General features: G+C 43.5%; 1 protein-coding gene across 4 annotated transcripts in view; it reads left to right on the top strand.

The window, feature by feature from the left end:
- LOC137327071 (uncharacterized) overlaps window positions 1-19,813 on the top strand; it is a 323,001-nt gene that overhangs the window by 280,920 nt on the left and 22,268 nt on the right. Inside the window, exon 7 of one of the 4 annotated variants that reach the window (XM_067992501.1) lies at window positions 17,532-18,295. The exons of the other annotated variants lie outside the window; for them this stretch is intronic. The gene's annotated coding sequence lies outside the window, so the exon portion shown is untranslated. Of the gene's footprint in view, window positions 1-17,531; window positions 18,296-19,813 lie in introns of those variants that run through there. 4 annotated transcript variants of the gene reach the window in all.

Raw genomic sequence — 19,813 nt, forward strand, 5'->3', positions numbered from 1 at the left:
GGAGCTTGGGCTTTCTCGAAAGTATTTTTTGTTTTTTTGCAAAACACTTGGCGCAATGATGTAATTTGGGTTGAAATGTCATCGTGCCACTTAGGTGTGACATTGTAGTGGAGAGACACGCAGCTGTTTTGGTTCATCTCCCTCCACATTATGAAGACAGTGTCCGTATTAAAAACTGGATGATCTTAAGTTTTATTGCATTCAGGTAGTCAAGCAGCAATCTGTTTTCATATATTCACTTACAACGACCATAGAAAATAGTAAGGTCCCAGAGTGAGGCTGTCGTCACTGTACTTTTTTATTTCATCTTTAACACTTCTTTAAAAGGACTCACTTCATGCGAACAGTGAGCTTTCTGGAATGATGATTATCTGAACATCTCCAGAGGGGTCTATCAATAACCCCGTGATGCCCTGATGAGCACTGTTTGGGAAATGGCCACCCTCTAACATCGACCAACATGTACACTCTTGCACATACAGTGGTAAAAATGGTAAAACTTAATGAAGAAGGCCTTTCTACCCCTCAAGCTAGTGACAAGCTGACTTAGCATGTGATCCTTCCCTGAAAGATCTTCAGTCAGGTTTTTAATTGTTGGTTCATAATGAGCACTTCCCAACTTTACAGCTTTGCAGCTGGAGACACCATGGAGGGAATTTTAACCCCCAAGAACGAGTGGGTTGGAGTCGGGTGGGAGGTGAAAATAGTAGTTTTTTGGGTGGCGATTGCAAGCCGGCTCCAACACGCCCACTTCCGGGTTTAACATGGAAGCGTTTGGATGCGTGCGAGGAATGCATTGGCCGAGGTTGCATCCCTAATTATTGCCGGCGGGCGGGTATCTGGCGAGGCACTTAATGTTCTTAAGCAACGTTAAGTAGCATTTTTTTAATTGAATGTAACTAAGTTTCAACTTTAACGCCTCCAGGATGGCTTTCCTGGGGCTCATGAATCTCCCCGGGTAAAAGGAGGCGAGAAGGGCCAGTACATCAGGTAAGTGCCTTTATTGCGCTGCTTCCAGGCCAGGTGGAGCAGGAGTGTTTCCTCCAGGCCCAACAAGCTTATCTGCAGCGATCGAACCCTCGCTATTGGCTGACCCCCAATGCCTGACCCCCCCATCCCCTGCGATGTCTCTGACCCTCCCAATGTCTCTGACCGTCCTCCGTTGTCTCCAGCCCTCCTCCAAAGTCTCCGGCCCACCTCCGATGTCTCCAGCCCCGATGTCTCCAGTCCTTGATGTCTCCAGTTCCCCCCGATGACCAACCCCCACCCCCCCACTCCCCCGTGATGTCAGAGCATCCGCCCCCCGGCTGCTTTCCCGCCCAGCAGGCAGCCAGCCTGTTAATCTGGCTGGCTGTTGTGAGGGAAACCCGGAAGTAAAATTGTAATAATTCAATTAGGTCACGATCGCACATTCCAACTCACCAATTTTAGTTCCGGATTTCACGCCCAAAAATATCCCCCCCCACCCCCACTCCTTCCCGGCTCCAGGTAAAAATCATGCCCCATGATATTGATCTGTTCAATGAAGTAAATCCACCTTAATTGTGCTCGTTCTTTTCTGTCACCCACTGTATGATTGCTGGAATATTAACACAATTGTCCTCTGTGTGTAAACAAAACATTGCGTTTGCTAATTATGACTGGTTTTTAATAATAGATCGTTAAAAGAATTTGACCTGGAAATTCAGTGGGCATTCTCGCTGTCTCTCAAAGTACAACGGGAAACTGGGAGAACCCCCATGGAATTTCAAGGCATTTTTCTTTAGCTTTACACCGAAGAAAAGATACCCAAAAGAATGGCAAATATGTAAAATAAATTTAAAAAGTGATCAAATTCACTGTAAGTAAAGCAGAATAATAATCTTGGAACAATAACAAACTTAAATATCAGGTTGTAACTGTCAAACACTTCAGACAAGATTAAGCCAATCAACATGTATAAGAATTAAAAAGGGAGACAATACGCAGATACATATAGCCTGGGAATATATAATTCTGGTATATTGAATCCAAAGTCTCACAACATGCCAGAAGCACATCTTAGGGCTGTGAGACTTTGGAGCAAGAAACCAAACTAACAACAATATTCATGCTTGGACCAACTCAGGTTTATTTCTTTTTTATAAGTACGTAGTAATTTAATGAAGAGATTCTCTAATCAAAGTAAGTCTGGTTCTAGCTTTTATATCTTGTAACAAACTCAATCAGTTTGCTGCAACCTGCTGAATAAGTTTCTTAAAGTGTATTTGATTTGCTCAAATAAGTGAACCGTGTTTACCTTCTGTCCCTACTGAAATACTCAGCTCCCTGGGTCACAGTTACGTGCATAAACTGGCTTTCTTCCACAGTTACGGCGGCAGAACGGGAGTAGTTCTGGGGAAATTCCTGGCTTAAGTGTAAAATGCTAGTAAGAAGGGAAAGTTGCAGTTGGCTGGCATGACATCACCAAGCTTTCCCTTGCTCACTTCCTCAATGTCTTCCACACCAATTATTTGGAGGGCTTGCACCTCATGTTAGTTGAGGGTGAATAGATTTGCAGTGCCCCCCTATCGCGTGTCTTATTACAAAGGTTGTGTACAGCATTCATCGGCTGAAACAACAGAGAATTTCAGCAATTGTATTGAAAATGAGGTGCAGCCCTATGCCCAAACTACATCCCACCTGTAGTAAAGGGCAGTTCATTCAGGCAGTTTAACGAGCCATAGTGAGGGGTGAAAAACATGCAGCAGTTGTGTTCGTGGTAAAAAGTCTCAACCTTCATCTGCCATCAAGTTGATGCTGCACTTCTACTGAGATTGTAATGAGGGGCTGTTAGATGTGAAGGCTGCGACCATTGCTTTGCAGGCTGCACTGCTGATGTGGTAACATGCTGTCAGCTAAATGCTTGATGCAAACATTGTTCGTTCATTCCTTTCCTTTCAGTGAGCAGCAATCACTAAATTCTACCTTGGCATTTTCCTCAGTTCCAAGAACTTTCTGCACATTTGTTCTCAAGACCTATGGATGTGAGAGACTACATTTACAGGAGGTCATTTTGACTTTTAGTTTTTTGATAGTGTAAAGGGGGTGATATCGGATCAGCTTCCCGTTATACACCTCTCCCGATCTTCCTTTTCATTGACTTCAATGGCTGATCCGATATCGCCCATTTTACACTATCGTCCAAAGTCAAAATTACTCCAACTCTGTTTGGTACCTCCTGCCATACTTGCTGTACAGTACTTCAATTAGGAGGGTTGCCCTCCACCCTAAAAATGGCCACTTTCCTGAATGTCACCTCCTCTAGCAAGACTTCCAGTCTTTCTTCAGTAAGGGAGAAAGTTCTTGGCGCTCTTCCAGCACTAACAGATACCCTTCCACAAAAAAGGTTTAGTCTTACTTTAAGTGCAGCAGCCCTTTAAGAGTTGTTGTGCTCAAGATTCCATGTCCCCTACCCCTGTCCCATCCAGGTGTTGCAGTGCTCCCTGCACACATTAAAAATGCAAAGAGAGCTCAAAAAAGTACCTAAATGAGCTGACCCCATGGATTCCAGCAGGGCCGGCCCAATATGCAAGCAGCACAGGTACACCCATAAAAAGCAGAAGTGTGGGCCATTTTTTTGGCTGACTGCAGAATTGGCCCTTGTGTGTCATGTTTCAGTATTTTTGATAATTTTTTCCTTCATAGAAAAGATTTTGGGATTGAGTTATGCTTAAGGCAGGGAATTTCCATGGAACTGCTCCCAGTCCGTTGCCATAATCTCTCTGGAAGTGCAGTAGTGACATTAGACAAGGTGCCTCATTCATGACAACAGCAAAATTCTGGTTGATCTTGCCAAATGGTTCAAGATTCCCTAAGTATTCAAGATTAAATGGTGTACTGCAATACCACTAGGAACATAGGAACAGGAGTAGTTCATTCCTTGAGCCTGTTCTACTATTCAATTAGATCATGGCTGACCTGTACCTCAACTCCATTTTCGCACCTTTGCTCCATATCTCTTCATCCCCTTACCTAACAAAATCTATCTATCTCAGTTTTGAAAGCTCCAATTGTTCTAGCATCCACAGCCTTTTGAGGGAGAGAGTTCCAGATTTCCACTCCCCTTTGTGTTAAAAGGTGCTTCCTGATTTCACTTTAAATGGCCTAGCTCTCATTTTAAGATTGTATCCCCTTGTTCTGGATTTCCTCCACCAGCACTTCTGCTCCTACTGGCTCCACAGAAATAAAACTATTAAAAAGTTTGTTTATCTTTATTGAGCAGGCTTGTTTAAGGACCGCTGGTTAGGTTGCTGAAAACCCGGAATGACTGGGTTCATGCTCCGCCGATTTGCTCACCAAATTTGGGTCAGGGTCCTAAAACCAGCTTTAGGACCCCGATCAGCATGTTCTAGGCACCTAATGCCTCTTTTAAGCGGGTGCATTGTATATTTGAAAGTGGTCGGCTTCCAATTTCGCAGCTGGCGCACTTCCAGGGATATTAGGCGTGAGAGATTGCGATCCAAAGTCCATCCCTCCAGCCTTAAGTTTTCACCCAAAAAAATGGGTGAAACGAGGTTGAATTTCTCCCCTTTTGTCCCAAGATTGAGCCATGTGAAATAATTCCCAGGTTAACTTATAAATATATTAGAAAACTGTTTTGTGCAGATGTTAGACTCATTATGTAACTGGATCTTTGATACAGACTAACAGACAACAGGATACATTGTGTATAAGTGTACAACGCAGCAGGGATGTATGTTAAAGGGTGCGGGGGCAAATAGATCAGATTCTAATTATAATGTATCTGAAACTCTAACCATTGAAGAATGACTTTTGCAGATGGCACAAACAACAGGCCATTTGTATCCTGAAAAAAACACACCTTCTCAAGCTAAGGGGCAAAAGATTAAGAAAATGATTGACTTCAGCCACTGCTGAATTACAGGTCTCTGTCTCATTCATGATTCACTTCCATTATTCTCTAAGACAGTAGTTATACCACAGGTAATGGTCTCACACTGGCAGGTACCTGAATTCCCAATATCTGCCCTGCGCTTGGACCACTAAAGATGAAAATTGACCCTAACAGGCAATCCCACAGAATGATGACATGAGTCCAAGATCTCCCATATTGTTAAGTTGCAGATCTCAGTTATCTCACTGTAAGGAAATCATCAAGCAGAGATCAGTGCCTTCTCAGACACAGAGATACCAAGCAATAGGAACAATAAAATAAAGAGAGTCTTATTAAATTTTTTAAAATATAATCAGGAAAAAATCATTCAGTCTATCTCATTTTCTTTCCACAAACTACATCCTGCCTCCAGCTGGCTTTTCTTTCACTTTAGTTTTAGTTTCTTAATATTGCTGGCTTCAATGTGTATATTAGGTTTGACATTTCAGGTTAACTTCGATGATTCTTCGTTAATTTTCCTTCAGATCCTAGACCATGAGTGTAAGGTCCATCAAGTACAATGCAAAGTGTAATGATAACATTAGTACTGACAAAGAGCCATACCTACGGATGACACAGCGCGATTTTACAGCATACCACAGTAGACAATCCATAACCAGAACAGTCTATCCCAACATTGAGATGATAAGTTAGGTATTATCACCTAAAAATGGCTCATCATCATTTTCTCCTATGTCAGGCTTGCAGTGGGCACACTCGTAGCATATGATAGGCCCTACATACAGGAGCTGATATCGAGACCTAGGCTAAGCACAGAGTCTCAGGTCTGTGTGAGTTATTACCTTTTAATCAGTGGATATACTTCAGTGTTACAACTGTAACACATCTCTCCTCAATTTAACTGTCTGCAGTTTGACCCTGCTCAGACCACCCTGCTCATTCAAATGAAGAAAAGGAAGTTAATGTCATGAAGACAAGGCAAAGGAGAAAGGAGCTTTGCCTCCTCCGAATCAATATCGGACGGAGGTAGACTGAAAAAAAAATGTTGGGCGCAAGCAGGACGACATTAATAAACTTGCAGATTAGACATGTGATTGGCAAATGAGTTTCAATATAAATAAATGTGGGGTGGTACATTTTGGTAGGAAGAACAAGGAGGCCACATACTCCTTGGATAATAAGAGTCAAAATGTGGTGGAGGAGCAGAGAGATCTGGGGGTACAGATACGCAAATCACTAAAAGTAGCGACACAGGTTAATAAGGCCACAAAAAAAGCAAACAAAGCACTGGGGTTCATTTCAAGAGGGATATAATTGAAAAGCAGGGAAGTTATGTTAAACTTATATAGAACCTTGGTTAGACCACACATGAGTACTGTGAACAGTTCTGGTCTCCATATTATAAAATGTATATAGAGACATTGAAGAAGGTGTGAAAAAGATTTACTAGGATGATACCAGAACTGAGAGGTTTTACCTATCAGGAAAGATTGAACAGGCTGGGGCTCTTTTCTCTAGGAAAGAGAAGACTGAGGGGTGTCCTGATAGAGGCCTTTAAGATGATAGAAGGGTTTGATAGGGTAGGCACAGAGAAGATGTTTCCACTTGCGGGGGAGACCAGAACTAGGGGCCATAAATATAACATAGTCACTAATAAATCCAATAGGGAATTCAGGAAAAACTTCTTTACCCAGAGAGTGGTTAGAATGTGGAACTCGCTACCACAAGGAAGAGTTGAGGTGACCAGCATAGATGCATTTAAGGGGAAGCTAGATAAACGCACGCGGGGGAAATGAATAGAAGGATATGTTGATAGGGTTAGATGAAGAAGGGTGGGAGGAGGCTCTTGTGGAGCATAAACACTGGCCTGTTGGGCCAAATGGCCTGTTTCTGTGCTGTATATTCTATGTAATTCCAAGCAATTTTCAACCTGTGAGTGTATCTGGCTATGAAACAAAGGGGGGATTTTCAACTGCCAGCTGCCTGTTTCTCCCCTGAAAAACGGGCGACTAGCAGGGCAAGACCCAGTGGTCATATTGTGCATCCATTTGCCCGCCTGATTCAAGTTTCACGCAGGCTTTTAAATTGGCGGCCAGCACCCCCCACTTAAATTGGCTCCTCCTGGCCCTACACGTAACTGTTAGCCCGCTTCCGGCTCATTCTCATATGCCCACCCCCCACAACCAGCTGGCTGGCTCCATGCAGAAGCCGACTGAGTTTTAAATTTAAACAACCTCTGGAGCTGAAAATGGTCCTGGCCTCCTGATCGTGGGTTTAGGTGGGTACAATGCCAATATCAGGCCAGTTTTATGCCCGGACTGAAAATCTTCCCCAAAGTTTTTTTAAAGTCTCCGAGTGTGGACGAGAGGTATAATTCCAAAACTGGGAGCTGTCCAGTTAGTGAATGGAGGCACTCTTTCTGTGTCCCAACCCCTGCCACCACCCTCACCCAGATAATGGGAAAACCTGGCCACACACTTCCCCTAAGGTCAAAATGAACATGTTGCCCTCCCCACCACAGAGAAACTGTCAGCCCCACCCATAGGCAAAACTCACTCCCACCCTGCCAAGGTGGAATTGGCCCACCAGTACCCACCCCCCAACGCTGAGGAGACAATCACCCCCCTCCTCACTGGTTGTGGCATCATCCAAAGGCCTCCTTCATTGTCTGTGCCTCCACCCAACTCTCCCCTCTCCTCCTCTCCCATTTTCCTCTTCCCCATCCTCATCTTTCCTCCCATCTCTTTCTCGGAGAAAAACTGAAAACAGCCGCATTAGCCATTTCTCAGGGAGTTCCGCTGACCTCCTGCCAAAGTTACAGTGGGAGATTGGGATAACCCATGAAAGTTCAGGGTCTATATATATTGAATAAATAAATGAACTAGTTGCTTGGAAGTACAGAGAAGCAAAACATGTCTGTACATGTACAGTGTAATTTTCAGCATCACAGCCCCAATTTCCCCTTGTAATATTTTCTTTGTGTGAAGCATTTCATTCCCGGTAGTCTGGTATGCATGATAGGGGTTTATTGGATGGGAGGACAAGCATGTTGCTGAAGGATAGCATGAACCACACAGAAGCTAGTTAACTGAGCACCGAAATATGCTTTTTTTTTAAAGCATAAAGTAAAAACTATGAGTGCAAAACAAGAACGCGTTTTACGTTATGTGGCATTGAAATGCAGACAAAAAGTTTAAAATGGAAAAGATATTTCTTTCTGAGAAGCATTTTGCTTTATACATAACACAGAATCACTAAAAATAAATACAAGATGACATCTGATGACAGCAGTTTTTTAATGTAAAGAAATGCAAGTTTGAGCCGGAGTTTGATTTGTTTGCTTTGCCAGTGCCATCCACCCTGTAGATATCATTTCTGAGCAAAGGAACGGAGCTTGTGGTCCCAGGATGAGCAAGTACTGATTTGGGTGCTGCTTGCTTAGGGAATGTTTGTAATTGTCATCTTTTTCACAATACTGCAAAGAATTAAAAGGGTATGGGGAAAGATTCTTACACCCGTGTTTAAATCTTTTCATGGTCTCGCTCCTCCCTACCTCTGTAACCACATCCAGCTCTACTTCCCTCCCAGAACTCTGCGTTCCTTCAACTCTGGCTTCTTGTGCATTCCCCTCCCCCCATCGTTGCCTTACCATTGGCGGCTATACTTTCAGCTGTCTAGGCCCCATGCTCTGGAATTCCCTCCCTAAGCCCCTCCATCTCTCTGCGTCTCCACTGCCCTCTCCTTCTTTAAGACTCTCCTAAAAACCATATTTTTGACCAAGCTTTTGTTCACCCCTCCTAATAGCTTCTTCTTTGGCTCATTGTCCATTTTTTCTCTGATGACTCCTCTGTGAAGTGCTTTGTGTCATTTTTCTATGTTCAAGGCGCTGTATCGTTGATGTTGTAGTAAGTATTTCACAATTAGCAAGTTTTTGAGTTTGGTGTAAAGATTATTTGAAAATAGTTCTTGCATTTAATAAATTGCAAAATTATTTTTTGCGAATATTCTCCAGTTGCTACTGTCTTATGATCTTGTTGTCATTCATAGATTGATAAGAAAGAATGAAAGAATTTGCATTGACATAATGCCTTTCAGGCCCTTAGAATCCCAAAGCACTTTACAGATAATAAATTACTTATGAAGTGTAGTTTTTGTTGTTTTGTGGGCAAACACTGCAGCCAAAGTCCCACAAACAGCAATAAAATAAAAGACCATTAATCTGTTTTTGCTAGTCCTGGTTGAGGGGCAAATTTTGATCAGGATGTCTCTGCTGCTTTTCTTCAGATGGTGCCATTACATCCACTTGAGAGACAGACAGAGCCTCTATTTAATACCATATCTAAAAGACTGCACCTCTGGCAACATAGTATTCCCTCGGTATTGTACTGAAATAACAACATAGATTATGGTGCTCAAATTCTGGCACAGCTTGAAACCGCAACCTTTTGTCTCAGAAATAAAAGTGCATCTACTGAGCCAAGGCTAACACCAAGTGGTAGTTGCTCATTTTTGAAGACAGTAGGTTTAAAAACTGATGTCTACCTTATTATAAACGAATAAAACTATCTGCTGCATCATCTCAGAGCAGCATTGATAGTTAGTGTGGAGATGCCTATGACCGAGCCCACCCCATTCTCTTCACTGAGGGAGAGCAGCAAGAAAATGAGGAGATTTTAAGCCACGAACTGTAACCTACATGGCTTGTGTTAGAGCCGGTACATTTAGTACCTGTTCTTGACTCTGTTAGTGTTTATGTTTGCCTGCTGTTCCTAATGTTTGTATTTACAAATATTTTAAGTACGATCTCTACAAAGCAATATTTTTTAGGGGGCATACTAAAAGGGCGAATTTAACCCTTACCCTCCCAGTGGACATTGGGCGGGCAGTTAAAATTGGCTGGGAGACTTACGGTGATATCCTGCACCATTCTACTTTAATTTGCTCTTCTGAGTAGGCGAGCGCGAAGTATGCCCTTCGGTGGCCAAAAATGGTCGCGGCTCAATTTCTAGGCCATACTGTTCAGCATAAGTATTACATATGTGGATCAGCAGGCAGGTGTTGGTACCCCATTATAAGATCAGTACCACAAGGTCATCCTTCCTTAAAAAACAACTGAGCCTTTTGTTAGTACCTGAAGACAATTTAAAGAAAATTTGCAATTGTGTTTTTGTCTCCCTACATGTAAACATTTTTGTCTTATTCAGGAAGTTTACATGAGTTCTGCGTAGCATAATCTTAGTGATATTCTTTGTTGACAAGTTCACATTAGTGCTGTCTTTGAATCTGACTTTTATCTTTGACATTAAATTCTGATCCTATCCTGCTCAATAGCTCAGAGCGACCTGGCTTAATTCTTAGGCCATTAGAAGTCATTATCTTACATCCACCAAGTGTTTTTAGCGACTTTGATCGACAGGTGTATGTCTGCGGTTTTATTTACCAAAATAGCCCTTGGGGACTTTTCAACGGCAGTATGAAGCTGACCAGCCAGTCAGCTTTAGGAGTTCCCACAGGAATGTAGCTGAGGTACAGTTAGTATTGATCTGGTTGTCTCAGCCGTAGGGCAAATGCTTTGATTAACAAATATTGTAGTGCTGCAAACCATTGACACTAGACCGCAAAAAGTGTGAACAGAGAAAATTGTTTAAAGATCGTGAGGTAGATTTATTACAAAGCCAAAATAGTTTTATGTATAAACAAATTGAAAATATAGGCCAGTGTGTGTGTATGTTTGGTGTGTGTCTGAAGAAGATCTTGGCGGTTAAAGACTGTATCTATGTCGTACTCTCAGTAAATTGAATGGAGGTTCACTAGCGTAGTGATTATGTTACTGGATTAGTAATGCAGAGAACATGAGTTCATAATCCTACTATGGTGGTGTGAGAATTTGAAACAAAAGCTGGTATCAGTAAAAGTGACCATGTGGGATTGTTGTAAAAATCCAATTGGTTCACTAATGTCCAGAATATGAATGGTATGACAAGCAATCTCCATTCCTCTATCTCTGTCAGTCCTCTGCTGATTGGCCTGGAATTTTGTGCAATGCATAACCAGCATCTTATGCCAAAATTTCCTGAGAACCTCATTAGCATAAGCTGGAACGTAAAAAACGGCGTGAGCAATCCGGAAAATACCGAATCTTGGAGGGATTGAGAGGATAGCTGCTGAAAGGCCGTTTCCCCTGGCTGGAGAGTCTAGAACTAGGGGGCATAGTCTCAAGATAATGGGTCAGCCATTTAGGACCGAGATGAGGAAATATTTCTTCACTCAGACGGCTACAGGGAAAGAGCAGGGGAATGGGACTAACTGGATTGCTCTTATAAAGAGCTGGCATGGGCTCGATGGGCCGAATGGCCTCCTTCTGTGCTGTAACCATTCTGTGATTGTGAACATTTGGAATTCTCTGCTCCTGAGGGCTGGTGATGCTCAATCGTTGAATATATTCAAGACTGAGATTGATAGATTTTTGGACTCTAGACGAATCAAGGAATATGGGGATAGGGTGGGAAAGCGGAGTTGAGGTAGAAGATCAGCCATGATCTTATTGAATGGCAGAGCAGGCTCGAGGGGCTGTATGGCCTACTCCTGCTCCTATTTCTTATGTTCTTATCAAAAAGTACCAGGACATTCGGGACACATGACTATGTCAGTTGAGATGGTGATTCAGTCACTCCACCTTTTGTGATTGAGCTTTACCCAAACAATGTGCTCCCTATTCCATTGAGCTGCCATCACTCCCTGCAGATTGCTCTATCAAAGGTGTTGGTTTGTCAGCAGTTGTTTGCGTTGAGTTTGGAGTTGTTGGAGGATGGACTAATTGATGACCCTCTGGGTTGAGGACTATATCAATGCACTATTCTCTCTGAGGCTGCAGAAGCGATTGAAGTATGTTATAGGGCTCGATTTCGGACGTCCGAGCGGGGGGCTCCAAAAATTGGGGATTCCCGGGGCGGGTCCGGAGCCCGGCTCCAACCCTCCCACTTCCGGGTTCCCCAGTGACGCGCTTAGATGCGCACGCATCCCCCGCATGCGGGACTCCCACCGGCAATTAAAGCCGGCGGGATCCCACTTAAACCAAATAATTGGATACTTCAGGTCATTAGCAGACCTGATTTGTAGGATATTTTAGGAGGGGTGGGATTTTCATCCAAACTGAGCGTGTTTCCCGTACTGGGGGCAACACTTCCAGTTCAAATGGACGTGTTGCAGCCACCAGCCTGTGGGAGCTGCAAAGCTCCATTTGTCAGGTGGCGGGGGGAGACCCTCACTCATTGTAGGAGGCCACTCTGTCACTTTGGACAAAGTTTGGCCTGCACCACCTTCCTCCTAACAAACAAATTCACCAATTTGGAACCTCAACCCCGGTGTCCAGACACATTTACCTACCTTGCGGACCCCCTCAAACGTACATCTTCCAGATGGGGGCCGCCGTAGCTGCAGTCATGACCTCCTCGGAGGACGAACAGCATCATCAGCCTCGCTGGCCACGCCGTCCACCTCTGACACGTGGAGCTCCACAAAACAGTGCTGTGACACATCCACCTGCACAGCAGGAGGGAGGGCAACCGCAGAGAGAGATGCGTCGCAGAAGGCACTACCCTCGCCACAGGGTCTACAGACCGAGGCTCAGCTTCCTGGACCTCTCTGAGCAGCAATGCACACGGAGGCTCAGAGTCACTCGACATGTAGTCGTGGACATCTGCAGCCTCCTTCATGCCGAGCTGCTCCTGGCTGGCCTGAGCACCATCTTCTTACCTGTCACTGTCAAAGTCACCACTGCCCTCAACAACTTCTCCTCTGCATCCTTCCAGGGTGCCACCGGGGACATCGCCGACTTCTCTCAGTCGTCTGCACAAAAGAGCCCTGCAAATACACCTACACCCACTCTGCAGTAACACAATGGGTGGCATCAGTTGTGGGTCTTCATGGTGATCCTCAGGAAAGGGCATTATTGCACAAACCAGACAAGATTTGCAAAGACGTGGCAGTAGTGGTGACAATATAATATGTAATGTGAGTTGATCAGAAATCAAATATAAGTAAAAACCACGACAAACCCTCAAACACCCTTGTGCCTCCCGTTCATGCCCACGACACGTTTGCCTTACGCTTCCTACTACATGCCCTGTGGCTGCAGCACAGGTAGTGGCAGGTTCGGTGAGGCTGACCGTGAAAGAGATGCATGGGAGGGTGAGTATGAGATAGCGCCATGAGATTGTATGAGGATTGGGTTGAGTGGTAGTGGTGGGATGAGTACTGGCGAGGTGAGTAAGTGCAGGTAAGATGAGGATGAGCTTTGAGCGGGTGTGAGGAGTGATGTGATAGATTAGTGTTGGCAGTGCAGAAGGAGATGTGGGGTGTGGGCAGTGATGTGGCAGATGGAGTGTAGGGGAATGAGTAAGTGTACTCACTTTGGCTGACCTGGTTAGGTCATTGAAGCACCTCCTGCACTATATGCGGGTGCGTGATAAGTTGGCGGTGCTGGTGACCTCCTCTGCCACCTCGAGCCAGGCCTTCATGGTGGCAGAGGCAGGCCACTTCCTCCCGTCCGCCGGGGGGATTATCTCTGCCCTGCCCCTCCTCCTCACCCCATCCAGTAGGACCTGGAGTGAGGCATCATTAAACCTGGGAACCGCCTTCCCCATGGGCTGTTCGATGCTGTAATTTTGGCTCCTTTCTGCAGTATCAGTCAGTGGAGGACTGCCCCTTTAAATAGGGCTCCTCCAGCTGACAGCCTATGATGCAGGTGCGCAGTCCGCCTGCTGCGCAGCTTTCCAGCGTGAAACCCGGAAGCCAAGGTAAGTGCCTTCAATTAGGCTGCGATCGCATGCGGAGCACCCCGAATTCACTGGGCGCGTTACCCATGCGCCCAGTGAATCCCGGGTGCTCCGCAAGCCCATAATGTCTACAGTCGAAACAGACTGTAGTCCAATTGGGGCCCAAATATACTATTCATGAAGGTAAACTTCTTTAAAAACAGAAATGATGCCAGTGCTGAACAGCCTTGATTGATATTAATTAATGCAAAAAAACTATTCTTCACTTGTAATGGCTTTTTAACAAATTTCATATTTTGTTTAAAGGCAGTCTCATCCAAGCATTTAAATTTCAAAACCCACAAGTTGATCATGACAACAGAAAATATCATCTCCATAGGCAGGAGCTCTAACTATAACATAAGTGCAGTTTTAGCTTGTTCAACTGGGTATATTTATTGGAACACTGTTCCTGCCTCATCGAGAGCTAGGTTAACACCTGGGATATTAGAGCCACTTGAGGACAGCTGGTACACAGGAGATGTAAGTGGGATGATACTGGTCAGGTACTGCACATTGCTAAGGTAAAGCTCTAACATGTACTGTCCATAACCAAGGGTTCAAAAGGTAGGAAATGATTCATTTCTGAGCACTAATATTCCTGAATTTGGTGATCATCATAATGATGAACTTTTAATTTTCACTCCAACTGCTCGTTCCTCCTGTGGATCCTTCATTGACAAGATAGAAAGCAGGACGACAACTGCCAGAATGTAATGCATCGTGCGGGTGTCATTGACTGGCAGGTATCTTTTTGGTTGGGTGTGATTCCGAGGTTGGAGGTGGTCATTTTTTGCTCGGAGATTCCAGGAATGATGTGCTTTTACCATCCTTAATGACCCAGAATAGCATGTAGGGTGATGCACACAACTTCTTAAACCCAACAGCTGGAAGTGATTTGTGTGTCATTTAGCTGGATGCATATTAAGGTGTTTCTAAGCCGAACATTCATATATTGTATTTGATACTAAATAGCCTTTAGACACTGACATAAGTAACTTGCTCCTCGTGCATGACCCATACCAGCATAGTAACAAGTGTGTTCTGGAGACTAACAATAATACTAGCCAAGCAGCTTTACGTGACTGACTGGTGCAGCAGACCCTCCTGTCCAAGTTAAATTCTACATTTTACAGCTATTTATAGGACAGTGCTTACTCGCCATGTAGACTTGCCTCCCTGGAAATCATGTCACCATTCAGAATATTAAAAAACATTATCAAGTTGGCTTGCTATCATTTCCCTTCACTCCTTGTTTTGCCATAGTGATATCTGATACAGAAAATAATTTGTTGAAAAGCCACTTCACATTAAAAGAAACTACAAACTCTAAGGGAGCTGGAAAATATATTCAAATTAAAAAAAAATACAACCATTTAAATCATTTTGAGAACCAGGGTAAATTAATACAAACAGATTGCAAATTGACAGACTTGAGGTAGTGCCCGCAGCCAGTAACAGGTGTACCTGATTTTTATGGCCTGTGCCTTTGATTGGCTGGACCAGAGGTTGGAAGGTATGCAGGACGTTGGATTCTGGCAGTCTTCTGTCTCGGGGGTGAGTTTCCTCAACAACTAGATGGCTAACATGCCTAAAGAAGCTTGTCTGCAGGTGAAAAGTGACCTGGATTCTGTGATCAGAAGACGAACTGCTGAGCTGCTACAGACAGTTTTTAAATAGCGAGGGGTGGGAGGCGTGAACTATTACATTCCCCCAGCAATATTCTACTATTGCTGCACACGTCTCAGATGACTTAAAAGTAAGTGGCTGTAAGCCCCTTTAAAACACAAAGAAACTGGACAAGTCTTCCTAAAAGTATATTGTTTTCCTCTTTCTGCTTGTTTCTTCCCCAGGTTCCATCTTTTACCTTACCCGAGTGCCTGTTATTCATGTAATAGTCAAAATAGTGAGTGCTGGGAGGCTATTCCACTGTGAAGGAAACACAAACTAGAAAGACTTGCATTAATATAGCGTCTTTCATGACTTCAGGACGTCCCATACCACTTTACAGCCAATGAAGTACTTTTGAAGTGCTGTCACTGTTGTAATGTAGGAAAAGCGGCAGCCAATTTGCGCACAGCAAGGTCCCATAAACAGCAATGAGATAACGACCAGACAATCTTTTTTTTAGTGATACTGGTTGAGGGATAAATATTGGCCAGGACACTGGAAAGAATTCTTTGGCTCTTCTTCGAAATAGTGCCAGGGGATCTTTAACATCCACCTGAGAGGGTAGACGGGACCTCGGTTTAATGTCTCATCAGAAAGACAGCACCTCCAACAGTGCAGCACTCTCTCAATACTGCACTGGAGCGTCAGCCTAGATTTTGTGCTCAAGTCTCCAGAATGGGACTTGAACCCACAACCTTCTGACTCTGAGGCACCCACACGATAGACTTTCAGCAGTGGTTGTTGGGATAGTGATCAAGAGTGGGAACCCTGATTACTTTTTCCTTCCCTAGTCCAGGGTGTCCTGAGGCTAATTGTAGCATCCTGTCTGAGATTACCTAATGCAGCACAAACCAGAGATTGAACCTGCGATCTTCCTAGTTGGATTGGCTCAGCTACCCATCCCTTTAACCAGCTTATCCGACAGGGGAGCTTCCCCCTACCAGTCATATACTACTTCTGTGTACATGCACCAGTCTAACAAATATACAAATACAGAACTTCCATTAATCCATGCAGACAGAAGGCTAAAATGAGAAATGTCCATATTTAATACATTCCTTTTTTCACATTTTGTTTGAAGAAATCTCACTTGATTGCAATTCACTTGGCAGCAAATGGGTGTAACACTGTCTGCTGAATCCTACTTGGGGGGCTGGTAATCAGGGTCTCCTTGGGGTTAAGTTGGTTCCAAGATGTTATGCCCGATGATGGAAGATTGTAACCAAGTCAATTCTCCAAGGCAGTCCTGGTAATATGACACCCGAGCATATTTGGGGATCTCTTAAACCTTAGCTCTGCCAACTTAAGCTCTCTGGACTAAAGGAAATGGGATATGTCCCCATGGAGAGAGACTATGCATTCCATGCCCACCAAGCAGAAAGTCTCCCTGTGTAGATTTCTCAGTAGATTGCTGAGAATTTCCATGGCGGTTCTCCTGATGGTCTGCTGTGACTTTGGCAAAAACTCCATTCAAACACCGTTTTGATCGGGAGAAGCCCCTTGGAAATTCTACCCCTCTCTGTGCATATTAAACACCTGGCCAACCTAAAGAAAAAAGTGTCTGTTGAACCTGGGATCTATCAGAAGAAACATTCATTACCAAAAAATGTCCACATTCCTCAGTGGGAAGTTACTTAGATAAAATAAAAATTCTAATGCAGTATCATCCAGCCATGTCCCAAACTAGCCTCTTTGTCTGTTAGAGCATATTGACACTGAAATATCTCTTTATAATAACTAGTAACAGTGATACATGCAGAGCTAACAAGTTGTTGCAAGTAATGTGGTAACAACTTTTTAAAGAACTTAGTGTCTGTGAATTTCCTTGGAATTGGCCCCCACTCCGCTGCTGTAACTTTGCTGGAAGTGCGGTGTAAACAGGTTTTCTGCCAGCATTTCCGTCAAAGTTATGGCAGCAGAGCGGGGATAGCTCTGAGGAAATTTCCGGGCCTTGTGACATTATTCCTTCTGTGCTGACACCACAAGTGGGATATGTAATGGTCTTTTACTTGCAACATTCCTTCAGTTATACACTTCTGTTGACCCATCTTCTGTGCATCAAAATATTTTATTGTTCTCAAAATAGTCTGAAATTTAATCGTGTTATATTTTTAATTTATGTTACTAAAAACAAAGTTAACATTCAACCTATTTTTATCATGTTTCAGCTTTGCTCAACCTACCCCCAATACAGACTGCTAGATCCCCCAGTGGATAAGTACATAGGGGTATTGCCTAGTGTAGCATTAAACCATGTAAATCAGAAGATCCTATCCATGCTGGAAATTGCACCTGTATGTTGTCAAGTTAAAATAGAATGAGAAAAATTTTCATCTCCACCACTTGGAATGAAAGTCCGACAGGTTCTATAATAGGCAGCAGATCTGCTCTGCGAGACTACCATGCATTCAGTGAGGATGAAAACTTAACCCACTGGAATTGGCAATGATAACCTTATGCTCCACATGGTTCTCCAAATTTGCCACTGGGAGTTTGGCAAAAACCCAGAGGAAAAAACGCAAACAGCCGTTTATATCATTTTTCTGCGGTTTCCTCCAATCATCCACCAAAGTTACAGCGGCACATTGAGAAATCATCCATCCAGATGTCACTGTCTAGGCTCAAACAATGGAAATGGTTACTTGGGCAGGGTACTGGACCCGTGGAACTGTACACCAGCCCACGGAACTGTACGCCAGCCCACGGAACTGTACGCCAGCCCACGGAACTGTACGCCAGCCCACGGAACTGTACGCCAGCCCACGGAACTGTACGCCAGCCCACGGAACTGTGCGCCAGCCCATCGAACTCTACACCAGCATGAGTCAGCACCATCTGGAGATGAGGGGATAAAATTAAACAAAAACAATGTGGACAGCTAAACTTTGATGGCAAGGCAGATGTAAATATTTGTAGGTGGCACATGAACACTGTTTTAGATAATATCACCTTTCAGATAATACAATATTATCTGCAAAATATAATTTTTATCATGGTACAGCTTTGCTTTTGTGATTTGTGGTGCCACTTGGCCCATTAGTATGTTTCTAATGAACATTCCAGAATGTTCGGAGGAGTGTGTGAAGGTTATGTGTGTGCATGAGCACCAGACTGATGATTCGATGCTCCGAAAGCACTTTAATCCAGCACAGAGTTTGTTTGAACATTCTCAATGATTATTGGTAGGCAGGATGAAATCAATCTGTATTATCACTTCTGGAATGACGTATTTGAACTCATTCCAGCAACTTGGGTATTTACCATGAGTTATACCCCCACTCAGTCAGTCTAAATGTGCCTTTTCAATAACTTCTCTATTAATTGGGATTGGCTTCTTGTATCTCCCCCACAAGCATCTATTACTTCTTTAACTGATTATCTTGGGAAACCAAATCTGCACCAACTTAAGATAATTGTGTCATAGTCTATTTTGGCATTTGAATGGTGGGAGTCACATTATTGATCTTTGGTATAACATGGGTTTGATGGTCATCCATCTGAACAAAAAGCTAATTAAACAACACACAACCTAATCCTGTGAAATGTTGAGAATCAAGCCCTCAGGTATGGCAGACTAATCAAAGCCTGAGAAATGTATGCAAACTCATTTTGTGTTGAGAATGCAGAGCGTTACTGTGGGGCAGCTATGGGTCAGAAATGAAGCAAGCAGGTAGCACTTTGAAAGTGAATTTCAATGGAGAACTGCCATAATTCAGTGGTCTTATCTCGAAGACATCTCAGTTGTGTAAAAGGCAGAGAACCGAAACTGACTCCAGTCCATTTATCTGTTCTCATCCCTAACACAGTAGAGCACAGAACAAATGTGCTGGTGCTGGTTTGTCGCACTAAAGGAATGCTCGTGTTAATTAAGGGCTAAAAAGCATTGCTTAAAGAGACTCGTGTTCTTTTACCTGTCAAACTATTTCTTCAAAACTTCCCTCTCATAAAAAAGATAGATTTCACAAATTTACATTCCCATCACAGAGTTTCATGTGTTGTGAGGGCTCAGCAAGAAAGTGGAGGTCACTAGATTTTTTTGCCCATTAAAACTAACGGTCAGAAAATCCTTGCCGAATATACAAATTTATAAAATTTACCATAGAACTTTTAATACTTGTGATAGTTTTAAGTTGTACTACACCCTACAACTATTTACAACATGCACAGGGGCTTTGGGCCATTTTCCCATGTTTATTGGTCCATGCTTTATTCTTGTAACATTTATAATACAAAAGAAAAGTTGGTGAACTGGAAATATAAATTGATGTATAGTGTAGTCCCGTCCAATAGTCCTGTTTATTTTTTTGCATCTGATGTGAAATCTGTCACAGTGCTTCCTTGCGCATTTCAGCTGTTCGCTTACTAAAGCCACTAACTTTTAGGCTGAATTTACTTAAGAATGCCTTAATTGTTTTTTTCTCTTTTGAAAATGCATGAGCACAGTTCCATG

Source organism: Heptranchias perlo, chromosome 1 (assembly GCF_035084215.1).
Source record: "Heptranchias perlo isolate sHepPer1 chromosome 1, sHepPer1.hap1, whole genome shotgun sequence".
Lineage (NCBI taxonomy): Eukaryota > Metazoa > Chordata > Chondrichthyes > Hexanchiformes > Hexanchidae > Heptranchias > Heptranchias perlo.